We start from the raw sequence: 20,207 nt of genomic DNA, 5'->3' as shown, positions 1-20,207 counted from the left end.
GGGCTTGGGCTCAGGGCCTGAGCACTGTCCTTGGACTTTCTCAAGGCTAGAGCTCTACCACTTGAGCCTCAGCACCACTTCCGGCTTTTTTCTATATATGTGGTACCGAGGAATCGAACCCGGGTCTTCATGCATGCTAGGCAAGCACTTTAACCACTAGGCCAAACTCCCGGCCCCAATGCTGGGACTTTTTCATTGAAGAGCGGGTGGACTTTCATCCCCAGGAGAACTGACACATGCTCTATGCGTCCATGATTTCTCTCCCCACAATGATGGTTCACCCCCCCCCCCCCCCAGAGTGTCTTATTCAGCATTGTAGTCTTCATTCAGCTGCTGCTTCTGGTCAACAAACTCAGTTCTCAGTAATGGGACTCTGGCAGTGAACTCACAGGCTTATACTATTGGTTACCCTGGGGTAGCCACGCCTGGAATTCTACCTACTCAGGAGGCTGAGATATGAGGATTGTTGTTTGATGCCAGCCCATGAACAAAAGTTCATGAATCTGGACACTAGTAGTTCACACCTATAATCCTAGCTGCTCAGGAGGCAGAGACCTGAGGGTCAAAGCCAGTTAGGCAGGAAAGTCGCTGAGACTCTTGTCTCCAATAAGCCACCAGAAAACCAGAAGTGGCTCCATGGCTTAAAGCGGGTAGAGCACTACTTTGAGCAAAAGAAGCTCAAGACTGGCACAGTGGCTTACACCTGCAATCCTAGTTACTCTGGAGGCTGAGATCTGAGGATTGTGATTCAAATCCAGCTCGGGCACTAAAAAGTCAGTGAGACTTTTATCTCCAATTAATCGCCAGAAAACTGGAAGTGGCCCTGTGGCTCAAGTGGTAGCCTTGAGCTGAAGAGCTCAGGGACAGCAACCAGATCTCTCTCTCTCTCTCTCTCTCTCTCTCTCTCTCTCTCTCTCTCTCTCTCTCTCTCTCTCTCTCTCTCTCTCACACACACACACACACACACACACACACACACACACACACACAGTACTGCATGGGATTCTTCTACAAATTGGCTAGTAAAGATCCAAAAGTGGAGGTATGCCTTAAGCAAAACCCTAAGGGACAGTGCCCAGGCCCTGAGTTCAAGCCCCAGTTCCAGCACACACACACACACACACACCCCTCATAAACTAAAAGGGAGAGGAAAAGAGAGGGAGAGAGTGAGGGAGAGGGAGAGGAAAGGAGAGGGTGAAGGAGATAGAGAGGGAGAGAGAGGGAGAAGAAGGGAGTGGGTAAAGGAAAGGGAGGGAGAAGAAGGGAGAGGGAGAAGGAAAGGGGGAGAGGGAAACGGAGAGCAAGTGCAAGGGCACTCGCATGCCAAAATGGGCTTGAACTCAGGACCTGGGCACTGTCCCTTAGCTTTTTCTTTCAAGGCTGGTACTCTACTGCTTCCATAATAGTTCTACTTCTGGATTTTGGATAGTTAGTTGGAGTTAAGAGTATCAGTTTCGGGCGGGGAGTTTGGTCTAGTGGTTAAAGTGCTTGCCTAGCATGCACGAAGACCCGGGTTCGATTCCTTGGTACCACATACATAGACAAAAGCCGGAAGTGGTGCTGAGGCTCAAGTGGTAGAGCTCTAGCCTTAAGAAAGTCCAAGGACAGTGCTCAGGCCCTGAGCTCAAGCCCAGGACTGGCAAAAAAAAAAAAAAAAAAAAGAGTATCAGTTTCCTCACTCCTTGTCATCTGTCTTGCAAGGCAGAGCATGGGGTTTGAGTCAGAGACCATTGCATGAAGCCATCTCCTCCACAGGAAGAACACCTGGGTCTAAGAATCAAGGAGCATACCAGGGAGGGGCTCATCTTACTACTCCACCAAATAACACATGCATAGAACTTCCCCAGCGCATTCCCGTCCAGAGGAAGCTTTGCATCTTTGTGCTAGTACTGGGACAGAAATCAGGGACACATATGGGCTTGGCTCATGACCAGCATTCTTTGCTGCTCCCACTATTTTTTTGGGGGGGGTCTATCACTTGAAAACAGCTCCACTTGCGGCTTTTTCTGTTTATGTGTTATTGAGGAATGGAAGCCAGGGCTTCATGCATGTTACCACTAAGCCACATTCCCAGCCCTGCCCCAGCTGATGTTAAACCAAGATCCTTCAAGTCTCAGTCTCCAGAGTAGTTAGGATTGCAAGCATACGCCACCAGTGCCCAGCTTATCTTCTTTTATATGGACAAAAGAAGAAGTGTATTCCAGATACAAGTTGTGAATTATTTACTTTTCTGGGTCCTGGGGCTTGAACTCTGGGACCAGCATTGTCCATGAGCACTTCAGCTCCAGGGTACTGCCTTACCCCTGGGCCTGGGAGTTGTCTGTGAACTCTTCAGCTCGATGATACTGTCCTACTCCTGAGCCAAGCCCCATTTCCCTTTCTCTAATGGTTACTTGGATAGATAGATAGATAGATAGATAGATAAATAGATAGAGAGAGAGAGATAGTAAATGTTAAATTAGCCAACTTAAAGTTTTGATAAAATGTACATAACATAAAGTTTGTCATTTAATTAATTTATTTTTGTGGGCCATGGGGCTTGAACTTGGCCTGGGCACTGTCTCCAAGCTCTTAAGCTCAAGGCTACTGCCCTACCCCAGGGTCTGGGCATTGTCCCTGAGCTCTTCAGCTCAAGGCTACCATTTTATAGAGGTTAATTGGAGATAAGAGTCTCAGGTCCTTTTTGTGCCTGGGCTGGTTTTGAACCTTGATCCTCAGATCTCAGCCTCCTGAGTAGCTAGAATTACAGGCATGAACCACTGAGCTGGCTTGTCATTTAAATCTTTTTTCTTTTTTTTTTATGCTGGTAATTAAGCCCAGGGCTCTACTATTGAGTAATACCACTCAAGCCAGATTTTGTTATTTTAAGCATATAAGTTCTCTGGCATGAACCACATTTGTATTTTTATTTATTTGTTTGTTTGTTTATTTTTGCCAGTCCTGTGCTTGAGCTCAGGGTGTGAACACTGCCCTTGGACTTTCTCAAGGCTAGAGCTCTACCACTTGAGCCTCAGCACCACTTCTGGCTTCTTCTATGTATATGGTGCCAAGGAATCGAACCCGGGTCTTCGTGCAAGCACTCTACCACTAGGTCAAACTCCTGGCCCCCCACATTTGTATTTTATGTAACTATAACCACCATCCAACTCCAAAACTTTCTCCTCTTCCCTAACTGAAATTATAACTATTAAGTAATCCATTCTATACCCTCTTCTCCAGCTCTAGAAGTTCCTATTCTAGTTCCGTGTGTGTGTGTGTGTGTGTGTGTGTGTGTGTGTGTGTGTTGGTGGGGACAAGGGTGATAGTCCTGGGGCTTGAATTCACAGCCCAGGCACTGTCCCTGAGCTCTTTTGCTCAAGGCTAGCATTCTATCACTGTGAGCTACAGTGTCACATCTGCTTTTCTCCAGGTAAATTGGAGGTAAGAGTCTCATAGACTTTCTGGCCCAATTGGGATCCTCAGATCTCAGCCATCTGAGCAAGCTAGGATACAGGTGGGAGCCCCCGTACCTGCTCCACTTAAGGTATCTTTTTTCTCGTGAAAAATACTAACTTTTGGGGGGAGGGAAATGGGGACCAAGACATGAGAAAGGGCATCAATATTTGTGAAGTAATGCACCTTCTATCTGGTGAATATAATGTAACCATATTACAATAAAAATATATTTTAAAAAAGTACTAACTTTTATACAAATATAAAATAAATATGTCAGGGTCTTCTTTACATCATTAATTCATTAAGGAGCCAATGATGCATTGCAATTAGTTCGAAAGAAATGTCAAGAACTACATATGCATATCAAGAAGGAATTTTCAAGGGCTGGGAGTTTGGCCTAGTGGTAGAGTGCTTGCCTAGCATGCAAGAAAACCCAGGTTCCTAGGTACCATGTACATAGAAAAAATGGAAGTGGTGCTGTGGCTCAAGTGGTAGAGCTCTAGCCTTGAGAAAGTCTAAGGACAGTGCTCAGGCCCTTAGTTCAAGCCACACAAGACTGGCAAAAAAAAAAAAAAAAAGAAGAAGGAATTTTCAAATCAGTTAAATTGAAAATTGTATAAGATGGGTGTGGTGGCTCATGCCTGTTCTTAACTACTCAGGAGGCTGAGATGGGAGGATCATGGTTCAAAGCTAGACTATACACTAAAGTCCATGAGACTCTTTTTTTTTTTTAATCCTATGATAGGGCCTTGACCTACCTACCTTTCTTTCTTTCTTTCTTTCTTTCTTTCTTTCTTTCTTTCTTTCTTTCTTTATTTCTTTCTTTCTTTCTTTCTTTCTTTATTTATTTATTTTGCCAGTCCTGGGCTTGAGCTCAGGGCCTGAGCACTGTCCTTGGACTTTCTCAAGGCTAGAGCACTACCACTTGAGCCTCAGCACCACTTCCGTTTTTTTTCTATGTATGTGGTACCAAGGAATCGAACCTGGGTCTTTATGCATGCTAGGCAAGCACTTTAACCACTAGGCCAAACTCCTGGCCTCCATGAGACTCTTATCCCCAATTAACCACCAGAAAACTGGAAGTGGTGCTGTGGCTCATGGGGTAGGACAGTAGCCTTGAACTGAAGAGCTCAGGGACAGTGCCCAGGCTGAGAGTTCAAGTCCCACGATGGATCAAAATGGAATTTATAGCATGGCGTGGTGGCTCACATTTGTAATCCTAGCTACTCAGGAGGCTGAGATGTGAGGATCACAGTTCAAAGCCAGCTTGGGCACTAAAGAATGTGAGACTCTTGTCTCCAATTAACCACTAGAAAACAGGAAGTGGGGCTGAGGCTCAAGGGATAGGGTGGTAGCCTTGAGCTGAAGAGCTCAGGGACAGCACCCAGACCCAGAATACAAGCCCCATGACCCACATAAAAAAAAAAATGCAGGGGCCAGAAGTTTGTCCTAGTGGTAGAGTGCTTGCCTAGCATGCACAAAGACCTGGGTTCAATTCCTCGGTACCACATACATAGAAAAAAGCCAGAAGTGGTGCTGAGGCTCAAATAGTAGAGCTCTAGCCTTGAGAAAGTCCAAGGACAGGGTTTATTCTCTGAGCTCAAGGCTCATATTCCTTCTCATATTTTTGTCCTTCTTTACCTCCTCCCACCCATCCCAATCATTTAGTTTCCTCTCTTCCCTTCCCTATTTCAAACAAAGCGTATATACAACATACCAGGTAATAAAGTCAGATATAGTAACCATATGAGATTAACCATAAGGGGGGAAAAAAGAAATCTTTCTTTCTTTTTTCTTTCTTTATCTCTGTTCCTGGAGCTTGAATTCAGAGCCTGGACATGTTCCATGAGCTTTTTTGCTGAAAGCTAGAGCTAGAGCCACAGCTCCGCTTGTGTGTGTGTGTGTAGACAGAGAGAGAGAGAGAGAGAGAGAGAGAGAGAAAGATTGGAGATAAGAGTCTCATGAAGGCCATGAGTTTGACCTAGTGGTAGAGTGCTTGCCTACCATGCATGAAGCCCTGGGTTCAATTTCTTGGTTACATACATAGAAAAAGCTAAAAGTGATGTGCTATAGCTCAATTGGTAGAAGGCTAGCCTTGAGAAACCTTCAGGACAGTGCCCAGGCACCGAGTTCAAGCTCCAGTACTGACCAAAAGAGCCTCATGGACTTTCTTACCCTGGCTGGATCTAACTGTGATTTTCAGATCTCAGCCTCCAAACGGAGCCTCTGGTACATGGCTTCCAAAGTCATTTTTCCTTATTCTTCAGTCTAGATCTGGAACTTGGCACCTTTCTCATTTGCTTATTGGCGCAATATTGGACCTCACCAGAAGAGGGCACTAGAGGGACAGTGCAAAGCCCGGTGCCGGCTATGCTTCGCTAGGGCTCTTTCCTGAGGTCCACTACGGGAGAGAACCTCAGCCTTCTGCGAGCTACACAAAGGATTTACCTGCCTAAAGGATTACCCCATAACTTCCACTTGTTTTCTAAATTTGCTCCTCTCGTGGGTAATTTTCACCTTTAAAAACAGCGAAAAGCCGAAAAGCGGGCGCCATGGCTCACGCCTGTAATTCTAGCTACTCAGGAGGCTGAGACCTGAGGATCAAGGTTCAAAGCCAGCCCAGGCACAAAAGAACCTGAGACTCTTATCTCCAGTTAACCTCTAGAAAATGGGAAGTGGGGCTTGGCTCAAGGGTAGGGCGATAGCCTTGAGCTGAAGAGCTCAGGGACAGCACCCAGGCTGAATTCAAGCCCCATGATCAGCACCCCCCCAGCAAAAAAAAAAAAAAAAGACCAAAAAAATTAGCAATTAAGGGTCAAAGACAACTCTTAGAATAGTGATGGTAATTTCATATTGCTGCTTTTTTTCTGGTTTTTGTTTTTGTAGGTCTGTTTTAGAGGCCTGAGTCATTGGGTGACCGGCTTGTATTATTATTACTATAAATAATAGAAGTAGTATACTAATAAAGTGGACACTAGTGATTCATGACTGTAAGCCTAGATACTCAGAAGGCTGAGATCTGAGGATCCCATTTTGAAACCAGCAACACGCAGGAAAGTCTGTAAGACTTTTATCTTCAGTTACCCCCACCCCCTCCCCCTACACACAGGTAGAAATGGAGCTGTGGCTCAAGTGGTAGAATGCTAGCCTTGACCACAGAAGCTCATGGACAAGGCTCAGGCCCAGAGTTCAAGCCTCAGGACTGGCACTGAAGGGACCCCTTCCTTGATTTCCCCTGAAATAGAGACCCCTTTGAGATCTCTCTTCCATCCGCTATAGGCATTTCCGGTCTTCAGGACAAAGGAGTACTTGACTCAAGGCGGGGGCTGTAAATTCCCTGATAACAGAGCTCAGATTATAAAAGCAGCTTAACCAGGTGGAGTTACCAGAGTTCCTTCCCCACCCTACCTGCTTAGCCTGCCAGGAAACTCCCTCCCCTTTTCTTTGTCAGAGCAGTGCACCAGAAGCGCACTGAGATGACTGGTCAGCCCAAACTGCAAAGGTGTCAGTGGTTGCCCCAGCCATCACTCAAGTATGTTGAGATTCCATTGGCCACCTGTGTATGGCCAAGCCCAACCACATGGCTGGTGGCCTATAAAAGTAGCCTGTAAGATTAGGTGGGGTCCCTTTCTCACATCTTAGAGACAGCCCTGATCAGGTAGTATGAGTCTCCATGCTAGCTAGGCACAGACTGAAACTCTGTTTAACTTCTGCTTTTGTATCAGACTCATTCCTTTGATCATGGAGCCCAATATTGGGGGACTGGACCCTAACAGCATCAAATTTATATAGATGTCAGTATATCTGTTTTATTCTGGCCTGATACTACTGTAACTTGTTTCCTTACTATTTGTTTTATTTATTTATTTGTGTATTTTTGCCAGTCCTAAGGCATGAACTCAGGGTCTGAGCACTGTCTTTGGGCTCTATCAAGGCTAGCATTCTACTGCTATCAAGGCACAGCACCACTTCTGGCTTTTTCTGTGTATGTGGTTCCAAGGAATCGAACCTAGGACTTTGTGTATGCTAGGCAAGCACTCTACCACTAGGCTACACTCCCAGCTAAATCAGCTTTAATAGTTGAAACCGTTTCCTCTGGTAGCTCTTTTTTTTTTTTTTTTAAATTGTTGGGGTGATCTACAGAGGGGTTGCAGTTATTTCATCGGGTAGTGAGCTCACTACTTCTTGTTACCCTTCCCATGTTTTTCTCTCACTTTCCCTCCCCCACCTCTGATAGCTGGTACAGCAGCACATCTGGAATTGTGTTCTCACTCAAGTACCTTAAAAATATTTTCAAGGGCCGGGAGTTTGGCCTAGTGGTTAAAGTGCTTGCCTAGCATGCATGAAGACCCGGGTTCGATTCCTCGGTACCACATACATAGAAAAAAGCCGGAAGTGGTGCTGAGGCTCAAGTGGTAGAGCTCTAGCCTTGAGAAAGTCCAAGGACAGGGCTCAGACCCTGAGCTCAAGCCCAGGACTGGCAAAAAAAAAAAAAAAAAAAAGAAAATTTTCAATAAGGAGGTGAGTTTGGCTGCTTGCCCAACATGCATGAAGACCTGGGTTCAATTCCTCAGTACCACATACATAGAAGTAGTGTTGTGGCAGAGTGCTAGCCTTAAGCAAAATGTGTCCAGGCCCAGGCCCTGATTTCATCCCCCAAGACTAGAGAGAGAGGAGGGAGGGAGGGAGAGAGAGGGGGAGAGAGAGAGAGAGCCCAAGAACAATGCTCAAGCCCTTAGTTCAAGCCCCAGGACTGGCCAAAAGTAATTTTTTTTTTCTATGTGGGTCCTTGTGTGACAAATTCTCTGAGAACTTATCTGCCTGGTGTATAATATCAGTTTTACTCCTCTGTTATGTATCAATGAGAGTTTAACTCTGAGCGTGTGTGTTTGTGTTTGTGTGTGTTGTGGGTGATTGTGTGTATCTATGCTTACTGGGGCTTGAAATCAGCACCTGGACACTGTCCCTGATTTTTTTTTTTTTTTTTTGCCAGTAGGCCACACTCAGAGCCCTCTTTAGAATTTTTAAATATAAAATTCCATGCTCTGAGAGAAGGCATAGGAAGGGGAATAGGAGAGAGAATAAAGGAAAGGCAATATTGACCAAGAAATATTGCACTTATGACATGAGTTAGGGAACTATAACTCCTTTGTGCAACTACCAAATAATAATAAATTCATGGCTGGAAGAACTTTAAAATCAGTATGTGGATCACATAGTAGCAAGCTCAAGGCCTTGAGTCCAACTCATCCTTTTCCCTCCACATTCAAACTAAATGCAGCTAATAAATCAAAGCAGCACAGTTCAGGTGGTTCATGCAGGTAATCCTAACTACTGAAGGAGGACGAGATCTGAAGACTGAGGTTCAAAGCCAATCAGGGGAAGAAAAGTTCATGAAGCTCTTCTCTCCAATTAGCTGGCAAAAAGCTGTGTAAGTGGAGCTGAAGCTCAAGTAATAGAGGACCAGACCTGAGGGGGGAAAAAAGCCAAGGAGAAGGCCGGGAGTTTGAGGGGCAGAGTGCTTGCCTAGCACACTTGGGTTTGATTCCTCAGTACAACCTGCATAGGAAACAAGAAATGGTGCTGTGGCTCAAGTGGTAGAGGGCTAGCCTTGAGAAAGCCCAAAGACAGCGCTCAGACCCTGAGTTCAGTCCCCAAGACTGCCAAAACAAAACAAAACAAAAAAGCCAAGGACAGGGAGGGGCCCTGTAGTAGCAATAAATAAATAAATATCAGCATCATCATTATTCCTTCATTTCTATCATTTTCCCTTTCTAGTCTGGAAATCTTTTCTCTTTTTATTATATTGTTAAATTTCACCATGTGTCTAGATATTTGCCCTATCTCCTTTAGTACTTTTTGAACCCTTTTCATCTGAGATTCTCTCTCTCTCTTTCTCTCTCTCTCTTGTGTATATGTGTGCTAATTTTATTATCTCTTCTAATTGTTTCTGCTTGTTTTGTGGTGCTAAGGAATGAACCCATGATTCATTCGTTATAGGCAAACACTCTACCACTGAGCTACATCCCAACGCTTTAAACAACAATAACAACAAAAAACCTTTACCATTTAGAATTCATTTTCCTAGAAGCTGGCACTTTGACTTTTGTCCTCTGTAACTCTTGCCTGTATTTTATTTATGATCATTTGCAGATCGCTTTCCCATCTGTTTAGTTGTATGTTTTTTAGAGAATGAATCAGCAGACTACAACCTACCACCTGGCTTTGCAAACAGCATTTTATAGAAGTGGTTATCTTCATGCTTTACTGCTTTGCAGCTTTGCATGCTTTACTGGTATTATAATACCAAGTAGAGTGATTGTAAAGGAGGTCACAAGCCTACAAAGTTTCAAATATTTGCTATCTGGCCCTTTACAGATAAAATGTCTGATAACCCTCTTTCCTTCCTTCCTTCCTTTCTTTTTTCTTTTTTCGGCTCTAGTTCTGAGGCTTGAAATCAGGGCCTAGGCACTATCTTTGAGCTTCTTTTTGCTCAAGGCTAGCATTTTAGCATGAAGCCACATAACAACCCTTCTTTTGGGGGTTGTGAGGCTTGAACTCTGAGCCAGGGCACAGTCCTTGATCTTTTCAGCTCAAGGCTACCCCCCTACCCCTGAGCCTGGGTGTTATCCCTGAGCTCTTCAGCTCAAGGCTACCACCCGACCCTTGAGCCTCAGCCCCACTCTCATTTTCTAGTGGTTAATAGGAGATAAGAGTCTCTTGTTCTTTAATGCTTTAGAATCTCAATCCTCAGATCTCAAGTTGATTGGAGATAAGAGTCTCAGGTCCTTTTGTGCCTGGGCTCGCTTTGAACCTTGATCCTCAGATCTCAGCCTCCTGAGTAGCTAGGGTTACAGGCAAGAGCCACCATGCCCTGCCTTGATAACCCTTATTCTTAATGGGCATATAGTTGAGCTCAGTATAGTGGCTCCCACCTATAATATTAACTTTAGCTATTAAGGATGTTGAGAGCTGAGGATTTCAGTTCAAAGGCAGTCCAGGAACAAAAGTGTGAGACTCTTACCTCCAATTAATTATTTTAATAAAGGTGGGGGTAGGAGGACTGGCCTAGTGGTAGAGTACTTGCCTAGCACTCATGAAGACACAGGTTCAATTCCTCGCTACCACATACACAGAAAAATCCAGAAGTGGTGCTGTGGCTCACATGGTAAAGTGCTAGCCTTGAGAAGCCCAAGGACAAGCCAGGAGCAGTGGCTCATGCCTGTAATCCTAGCTACTCAGGAGGCTAAGATGTGAGGATGGAGGTTCAAAGTCAGCTGGGGCATTAAAAACCAAGTGACTCTTATCTCCAATTAATCACTAGAGAATGGAAAGTGGGGATGTGGCTCCAGGGATAGGGCCTTGAGCTGAAGAGCTCAGGGACAATGCCCAGGCTTGGGGGTAGGGCAATAGCCTTGAGCTGCAGAGCTCAGAGACAGTGTCCAGGCCCAGAGTTCAAGCCCCCTGACTGACAACGAAAGAAAGAAAGAAAGAAAGAAAGAAAGAAAGAAAGAAAGAAAGAAAGAAAGAAAGAGAGAGAAAGAGCAAGCCTGCCCAGGACAGTACCATCAAAGGCAATAATTTAAGAAATAACCTGGAGGCCGGGAGTTTGGCCTAGTGGTTAAAGTGCTTGCCTAGCATGCATGAAGACCCAGGTTCGATTCCTCGGTACCACATACATAGAAAAAAAGCCAGAAGTGGTGCTGAGGCTCAAGTGGTAGAGCTCTAGCCTTGAGAAAGTCCAAGGACAGTGCTCAGGCCCTGAGCTCAAACCCAGGACTGGCAAAAAAAAAAAAAAAAAAAAAAAAAAAAAGAAATAACCTGGAAAGTTTTGAGTCTAGAATGAGGAGCTGATATGTCTCTTGCATTTCCAAATGTGTCACATGCCAGAAAGTCCTGCTAAAGGAGAGTCCCTCCTTTCTCTCTTGTAGAAGACAGATTAGTGCGGAGAAAGGAGGCCTGAGGCACAGAGGTGGGGAGGAAAGTGAAACAATGAATACAAAGTCCCATCAGTATCAAACTCACAGTTGCTAGAGAAAGTGATGTCTGCTCCCTAGAAACCAGGTTTTCTACCAAGTGGTAGAAAATGCAGACATTGATTTTAGTTATAATAAATAAGCCCCTGGTTCTTCTTCTATGGGGTTCTTCCTTTGATATCTGCCTTTCAAATGGAGTCCTGAAATAAGGACTTTCTCTGAGTATACACCCAGGCTTAGATTTCTATATCATTTTCATGCCCTCCGGGGTCAGGGCTGCAGCCTCACTGTCTCTAAAGCAGTAGCCACAGCAATCTCCCCCAAACTCAGCAAATCAAAGAGATTTCCTAAGCACTGAGAATGGAATGAAACATCCATAGGTTGGCGTAGACACTGCTGTTGTTAGCTTTCCCATCTCTTCAGTTGTAACATTCTAGAGAAGAAAAATTGCAGACTACAACCTGCTATCTGGCTTTGCAAAAAGCATTTATAGAAATGGTCATCTTCAAGTCAGGTGCAGTGGCTCACGCCTGTAATCCTAGCTACTCAGGAGACGAGATCTGAGGATTGTGGTTCAAAGCCAGCCCAGGGCAGGAAAGCCTCTTATCTCCACTTAACCACTAGAAGACTGGAAATAGCAATGTGGCTCAAGGGGTGGGGCCGTAGCCTTGAGCTGAAAAGCTCAGAGATAATGCCCAGGCCCAAAGTTCAAGTCTCACAACTGACAAAGAAAAATAAAAGGGAAAAAAATGGTCATATTCAGGCAGGCACTAGTGGCTCAGTCTTGTAAACCCTAGCCACTCAGGAAGCTGACATTTGAGGATTGAGGTTCAAAGCTAGTTCAGGCAAGAAAGGCTATGAGACTCATTTTTCAATTAGTTACCAAAAAAGCTGGAAGTGGTGGTGTGGCTCAAGTAGTAGAGTGCCAGTCGAGCAGAGATGCTAAAGCCCCAGGACCTGAGATCAAGCCACATACAATAAAGGAAGAAAATGGGAAGGAGTGGGAGGGGAAAGAGGAAAAGGAGGAGGAGAAGGAAAGAAAGCTGTCATTATGCTTCATGAGGTGTCATAATACCAAGTAGAGTTATGACAGAGACCACCTGTACCGGAAGTGAAGGACTCCTTGGAAGTTTTGTTTCCTCCTTCTCCACCACCACTCCTCTACTTCCTCCTCCTCTCTGTGTTTCTGTTTCTCCGTCTCTGTCTCTGTCTGTCTCTCTCTGCAAACATGGAACCCAGAGCTTCTTGCAGATTAAATAGTATTCTGCCATGGAGCTATATCACCAGCCCCCTCCATGCTTCCTTCTTTCCTCCCTTCCCCTCCCCCCTCCCTCTCTCTCTCTCTGCCAGTCTTAGGGCTTGAACTCAGGGCCTGGGCACTGTCCTTGGGCTTTCTCAAGGCTAGGTTTCTACCACTTGAGCCACAGGACCACTTTGGGCTTTTTCTATGTATGTATAACACTGAGAATTGGAACCCAGGGCTTCATGCATGCTACCACTTTACCACTAGGCCCTGATCCCCGCCCCGCCCAGTCCCTTTCTTCTTTCTTATCACTGAGCCTCATAATCTTTTCCTTGAAGTTATGTTTCTTCACTTGTTTTCTTTTCCTTTTCCCTTTTTCCTCAATACTAGCTTCTCCTTCTGTTCATCTATGCCACCTTCCCTAAAGACGTAAGCTGGTTCTTTCCCATTTTCCTTTCCTGTCCTCTCTCCCCCTCCTTGCTCCTGCTCCTCCTCTCCTTTTTCTCCTTCCTTGCTCTGCTCCTCTTCCCCCCCCCCCTTCTTCCCCCATGCTCCCCTTTCATTCTCTTCCTTTCAAGTTCACGTTCATTTTCACTTTCCTTTTCCTACTTGCCTCAGAATCATTCTGCACGGCAGAATGGTCTTGAGCTTGAAATTGTTTCGCCTCATCCTCCTAAAGGTTTTCTTCACCCAAATATAGGTTCCTCTTCAAATGTGATTTAGCATCTGTTTACATTTGGGGGAAGAACTTTATGCCCTTTGAGAAACAGCACACAGTTAGCCATTTTGGAACAACATAATGCACTGGTGATCTAAAGGTTCACTTCAGTCAGCCAAGCAGACAAATGTGTTGTGAGGTGTAGCTGCACCTGTCTGCATCTTTGTGTCATTCCCCTGGGCTATTCTGGTGTTCTGGGGATACAGCTTATAAGCTTCTCTGAGTCCCAGAGGTTTGTCTTGTTTTTACATTTTAATGAAATCATGGGTGAAAATTGTCATGCCAGAAACATCCCAAAAGCTGCCAGTGAAAAACTAGCTAAAAAGAATCACTGTAGTACTAAAAAGGAAAGTATTTTAGTTTTACTTTTTCCAATTCTGGTGTTTTGTTAAGTCACTGATCTTACAGTCATGATTTGCTTTAGAAGATATATAATCATATATATATATATGTATATATGAATATGCTGTCAAGATTAAGAAAGGGGTGCGGGGAGTGTGGCTTAGTGCTAGAGTGCTTGCCCAGCATGCATGAAGCCCTGGTTCTATTCCTATTACCCTATACACAGAAAAAGCCAGAAGTAGCATTATGGCTCAAGTGGTAGAGTGCTAGCCTTGAGCAAAAGATGCTCAGGGACCGTGCCCAGGCCCTGAATTCAAACCCCAGGACTGGTGGGGGAAAAAAAAAAGATTAAGAAGAAGTGATGTACTCACTACCTGGTGAATGTAACTGTACCCCTTCTATATATCACCCCAACATTAAGAAGCGGATCATGGTAGCTCGCACCTGTAATCCTAGCTACTCAGGAGGCTGAGACCTGAGGATTCCAGTGCTAAGCCAGCCCCGGCTCTAAAGACCGGGAGACTCTTGTCTCCAATTAACCACTAGGAAAGGGGAAGTGGCACTGTGGCTCAAGGGGTAGGGTGGTAGCCTTGAGCTGAAGAGCTCAGGGACAGCACCCAGGCTGAGTTCAAACCCCATGACCCACAAAAAAAAAAAAAAAAAGAAAGAAAGGAAGAAAGAAAGAAAGAAAGAAAGAAAGAAAGAAAGAAAGAAAAGAAAAAGAAGGCTGGTGTGGTGTTTCATGTCTATAATCCCAGCAAGTAGGGAGCTCTCTTCATGAAGATTCAGAAGAATGTTGTTATTGAAGTTAAAATCAGAGTTCCACTATGTAATTACTGCCATCCAGCTCATAATTATTTTTCTTTTGAAAACAAAAGTTACTCTGTAGGCTGAGAATTGAAGTTCAGGTTCAACATCAACCCAGACAGAAAAATCCATGAGACTATTTTTTTTTTGGTGGGTCATTGGGGCTTGAACTCAGCCTGGGTGCTGTCCCTGAGCTCTTCAGCTCAAGGCTACCACCCTACCCTTGAGCCAAGCCCCACTTCCATTTTTCTAGAGGTTAATTGGAGATACGAGTCTCAGGTTATTTTGTACCTGGGCTGGCTTTGAACCTTTATCCTCAGATCTCAGCCTCCTGAGACGTTAGGATTACAAGCATGAACCACCATGGTGCCCTGGCTTCCATGAGACATTTCTCTCCAATTAACCATCAAAAAGCCAGAAGTGGAGCTGTGGCTCAAGTGGTAGAACGCTAGCCTTGAGCAAAAATGTTCAGAGACAGAGCCTCAGTCTTGAGTTCAAGCCCTAGGAGTGGCATACACACACACACACACACACACACACACACACACACACACACACACACACACACAAAACACAGCCTAGGAATGGATCTCCATGGTAGAGTTCTTGCCCCATAGTTCCAGACCTTGGGTTCCATCCCTAATAAATAAATATATAAATATGGCGCTAAGCACTAGTGAATCATATCTGTATGTAATCTTAGTTATTTAGGAGACTGAGGTCTGAGGATCATGATTCAAAGCCAGACAAATCAGAAAGACTTTTTTTTTTTCTTTTTGTCAATCCTGGGGCTCAAACTCAGGCCTTTTGCTCAAAGCTAGCACTCTACCATTTTGAGGCACAGAACTACTTCCAGCTTTTTCTGCTTATGTGGTACTGAGGAATTGAACCCAAGGCTTCAAGCCTGTTAGACAAGCACTCTATCACTAAACTACATTCCCAGCCAGGGCTCTATGTTCTTATATGGCTTTTTCACTCAAGCCTAGTACTCTACCATTGGAGTCAAACCTTCACTTCCAGCTTTTTGCTGTTTCTTTGGACATAAGACCTCATGGATTTGTCTATCTAGCTGACTTTGAACCACAATCCTCAGACTGAAGCCTCCTGAGAAGCTAAGCCACTAGCCACTAGTACAGGTTTTTAGTTTATTTGGTTTTTGTTTGTTTTTTGGTGCTATACATGAAGTCCAGGGCCTCTTGAATGTTAAGTATCTACTAGCTCCACTCTCAATCTCTTCTCTTTATTGTGAAAAAATTAATTTTTTTTGTGGGCATGGGACTTGAACTAGGCCTGGTGGCTGTCCCTGAGCTCTTCAGCACAAGGCTACTACCCTACCCAAGAGCCAAGCCCCACTTCCCATTTTCTAGAGGTTAATTGGAGATAAGAGTTTCAGGTCCTTTTGTGCCTGGGCTGGCTTTGAACCTTGATCCTCAGATTTCAGCCTCCTGAGAAACTAGCATTATAGGAAGGAGCCATGGTACCTGGCTGAGAAAATTAATTTTGGTTAAAGTATTTAGTACAACCTGGCACTTATTCAGGAAACAAATCAATAGAAGTGTGTTTTGGAAATACCCATTTATTTGTTGGTTTCTGCTACACAATGGAGAGGAGTTTGTTCTTTGTCATTGATGTGTCCTGTCTTGGTACATTTTTTTAAGAAAAGTCATGTACATGGAATGAATTGCTTTCCTGAACCAAAGCTGTATTAATTTCTATTCGAATGGCTGGAAAATAAAATTACAAAAGTTCGACTGTCAACTTCATTTCCTGTATCTATTATTTACAGAAGAATGTATTAGTTATATAGCAAAAAGGTTAAAGTATTTGTCATTGATGAGAATAGATACCAGCCTGTTGGAAAAAATGTAAGAATTTGCTCAGAGACTGTTTCTAATATTCTCCTTCCCCCCTCTCTCTCCCTCTCTGCCAGTCCTGAGATTTGAACTTAGGGCTTGGGCACTGTCCCTGCGCTTCTTTTGCTCAAGGCTAGTTCTCTACCACTTGAGCCATAGCAGCACATCTGCCTTTTTCTGTTTATGTGATACTGAGGAATGGAACTTAGGGCTTCATGCATGCTAGGCAAGCACTCTAGTGCTAAGCCACATTCCCAGACCACACACACATATATATATTGCCAGTCCTGGGCTTGAACTCAGGGCCTAAGTATTGTCCTTGGGTATTTTTTTTTTCAACTATAGAGCCCCACTTGAGCCACAGCACCATTTTCAGCTTTTTCTGTGTAAGTGGTACCAAGGAATCAAACCCCAGCTCTTTGTGCATGCTAGGCAAGCATTCTATCACTAGGTCATGCTCAGGATCCCCAGTATTTTATTCTCTCTCTCTCTCTCTCTCTCTCTCTCTCTCTCTCTCTCTCTCTCTCTCTCTCTCTCTCTCTCTCTCTCTCTCCCTCCCTCCCCCTGGAGCTTGAACTCAGGGCCTGAACACTGTCTTTGGGCTTTTTTCTCAAGGCTAGCCCTTTGTCACTTGAGCCACAGACCACTTCCAGCTTTTTCTATGTATGTGGTACAGAGAAATGGAACCCCAGCCTTCGTGCCTGCTAAGCAAGCACTCTACCATTAGGACAAACTCCAAGGCCCCCTCCCCAATATTTTCATCTGAAGGCACCATCAGATATGCAGGTATAGGTCATGGTAGAGCAAACCCTGGAGTCCATCCCTGGCAGAACACACATCAAAACAAATAAAACACAACACCTCAACCCCCACCAACCCCACCTCCACCAACAAAATTTACTAGGCCAGGTGCCAGTGGCTCATGCCTATAATTCTGTAATCAGAAATTGAAATCTGAGGATCACAGTTCAAAGCCAGACCAGGCAGGAAAATCTGTAAGACTCTTATCTCCAATTAACTACCAAAAAAAAAAACCTGAAAGTGGAGCTACAGCTCAAGTGACAAAGCCCTAGCCTATGGCAGAAAAGTTCAGGATCAGTGTGGAGGGTCTAAGTTCAAGCCCCATGACTGGAACCAATAAGAGAGAAAAATAAACCGCACCAAAATTGATTGAGGTTATTTTTTTTTCTTTTTTTGCCAGTCCTGAGCTTGAGCTCAGGGAGAGCTCTACCACTTGAGCCTTAGCACCACTTATGGCTTTTTTCTATATATGTGGTACTGAGGAATTGAACCCAGGTCTTCGTGCATGCTAGGCAAGCACTCTACCACTAGGCCAAACTCGCAGCCCTGATTGTGGTTGTTAATTATTTTAGCTAAAGTAAATTAAACTCATCTCACTACAGAGGTAGATAGAAGAGCAATTATATTTTGGAAAGCAATCTATAGAAAATATAAGAAGGTAGTCAAAGTTTTAATTTGGAAATGCAGATAACTATCAGATTTGCAATTTTGTGGACCGTGAATGACACATGAAGGGCAAAGTAGTGTTATATCAGAGACAAAGGGAGAGGGAGAGAGGAACATGGAGTCTGTGTGCATGTGTGTATGTGTGTGTGTGTGTACTGGACTTGAACTTAAGTTTTCATGCTCTCTGCATATTCTACCACTTGAGCCACACCTCCACCAGCTGCGATTCATTTTTTCATACATTATGTTAATTTGCATTTCATATTACATTTAAGGAAAGTGATCTTCATCCATATTTCATCAGTTCAAATCATTAAGACATCCTAATGGTGCGTCTAGGCGCTTCCTTCTAGGCCATTTGATACAATCTTTCTACATGACTTTCAGAACGAAGGTGAGACAGACGAATGAATGGCTTATTACCTTCCTTAGTATGTTCATAGTAGGCAGCAGCACGAAGCAGCTTAACTAGACGTTAAGTTGTCCCTTCTTCCTTTGGGTCTATTTGCTAAAGCCCTCGGCATCCCATCCGTTTGAATTTCCAGGAACTCAGAGGCTGGAGACTTGGTTTCCCATGCCACTTTGTAGCTGTGACATTGAACACAGTTTCATTATTTAGGAAATGGCAACAATATATCTGCTTTACAAGGTTATTGTGAAGATAAAACGGGACTATGTGTGAAAGAGCTCTTTAAGCTGAAAATGCTCCCCAGATGTTAGTTATTATCTCCTTTTAAAGGGTCGACAATCTGTTTCAGTTGCATGGGAGACGGCAAAAAGCCTCCTTGACACTTGCAGTGAGAACTTGACCCGATGTTTAATCTCGTCGTTCAGCCACAGGGTTCTCGTGCCCCGCTGCAGCCTGGGGCAGGGTCACCCACGCGGTCGGTCGGCGCGGCCACTGCAGTGTTCCACCCAGAACCCCGAGCTCTGCCAGGATCCTCTAAGAGCTTTTGGGTGGTGCCAGCTGGAGGGCGTGGGCCGGGGCGGAGCAGGGCGCGGAGGTGCGGGGGGACTGGCTTCTGAGTCCTGGGACTGGTCCATTCCTCTGGATCCCCGGAGGTGGGGTCGAGAGGCGTGGCCCGGAGGGGGCGTGCTCCGGAGAGGGGCGTGGCCTCCCTGCGGCTTGGAGCGGCTGGCTGCGCGCGGCGCTGGAGAAGCGAACGAGTTAGCAGCGCGCGATCCTCGCGCCGTCGGCCGTCGCCAGCCTGCGCGCACGCGTCGGGAGCTGCCCTGCCGCCCCCGCGGCTCCGGGACGAAGCCCCGGGGGACACGCTCTCCTCCGCATTGCCGACGCCGCAACAGGTCAGGAGAGCGGACGGAGGCGCACGACTTGGAGTTAGAGGGCACAGGGGCCAGAAGGTAAGTGGAGGAATCCCCCCCACCGTGCGCCCCCATCGCGACCCCATCCGCTCCCGGTGTCCCCACGTCCCCGGGCGCCGCCGCCTCCGCAGGGGATTTCTCCGAAACCCTCCCCGCCTCCGTGCCCGCTTCCCGGCGCGCTGACTCAAGTCGCTGGCGTTTCCACTTTTTCCGGTGGGAACCTTCGGGGCGAACAGGCGAAGGGGACGCGGCCCTCGCCCCGCCCCTTCTTTGCCAGCCCCAGGCAGGTAGAGCCCGAAAAATCAGAACGCGGGGTGGGGACGTGGGAGGGGATGTGGGGAGGGACGGGGGAGGGACGCGCCTGCCGCCACCTCCTCCCGGCAAGCCCAACCTCTGCCCCGCGCCCCGCATCTTGCGGAAAAAGATGTCCCGTTGTTGGAAACCTGGTCTCTGAGTTGCGTAATAGGAGTCCCAGAAGTTTCTGGAGGAGTCCAAAGCCAGGCTCGGGGCTCGTCCACTCGCAGCCCTCCCCCGCGCGGCCGCCGGGGACAGCAGTGGCCTGAACTGCGGCCCCCGAGGGTGGGCGCGGCTGTCGGGGGTCTGGAGGGCGAGGGGGACTTGGTGCGTCTCCGGAGACTTGCTGACGGGGGGCGGGGTGGGGAAGCGGTTTGAGGCGTCTTAGGAATGGGGTGACTGGTTCATTTCTCTTGATTTTTCAAATATGTGCTCCTGGCGAGCGGAGCCTCCGACGGTGCGAGCCCCGCGATTTAGAGGGGTGTCTCAACTGAGGCTACCACTAATGTGCTGGGAGTTCCATTCGTGCAGTCGGGTGGGACCTTCCAGCTTTTTCCAGCTTAGGTTTCTTCTCCCCCCCCCCCACTCCCCATATTATGCAAACCACCCTCCCGAGGCCCTAGGCTTTGGAAGTTGAAGACGAATCGGGTTCTCACTCTGGGGGGTAAAATCCTCGGCGGCCCAGGATTTGATTTGCCCTGTTTTGCTCTCTTCTAAGGACATAGGAGGGTCAGTTGTAATCCTGTGCA

The 20,207-nt window shown here is 46.0% G+C and overlaps 1 protein-coding gene across 1 annotated transcript in view; it reads left to right on the top strand.

The window, feature by feature from the left end:
• The first annotated feature begins 19,113 nt into the window (after positions 1-19,113).
• Positions 19,114-20,207, top strand: part of Aff1 (ALF transcription elongation factor 1) — a 198,985-nt gene continuing 197,891 nt past the window's right edge. The window contains exon 1 of the mRNA XM_090343251.1: positions 19,114-19,203. The gene's annotated coding sequence lies outside the window, so the exon portion shown is untranslated. The remainder of the gene's footprint in view (positions 19,204-20,207) is intronic.

Source organism: Megascapheus bottae, chromosome 13 (genome assembly GCF_031878675.1).
Source record: "Megascapheus bottae isolate mThoBot1 chromosome 13, mThoBot2.hap1, whole genome shotgun sequence".
NCBI lineage: Eukaryota > Metazoa > Chordata > Mammalia > Rodentia > Geomyidae > Megascapheus > Megascapheus bottae.
Note: the sequence above shows the minus strand (reverse complement) of the source record. Positions and strands in the feature narration are given on the sequence as shown.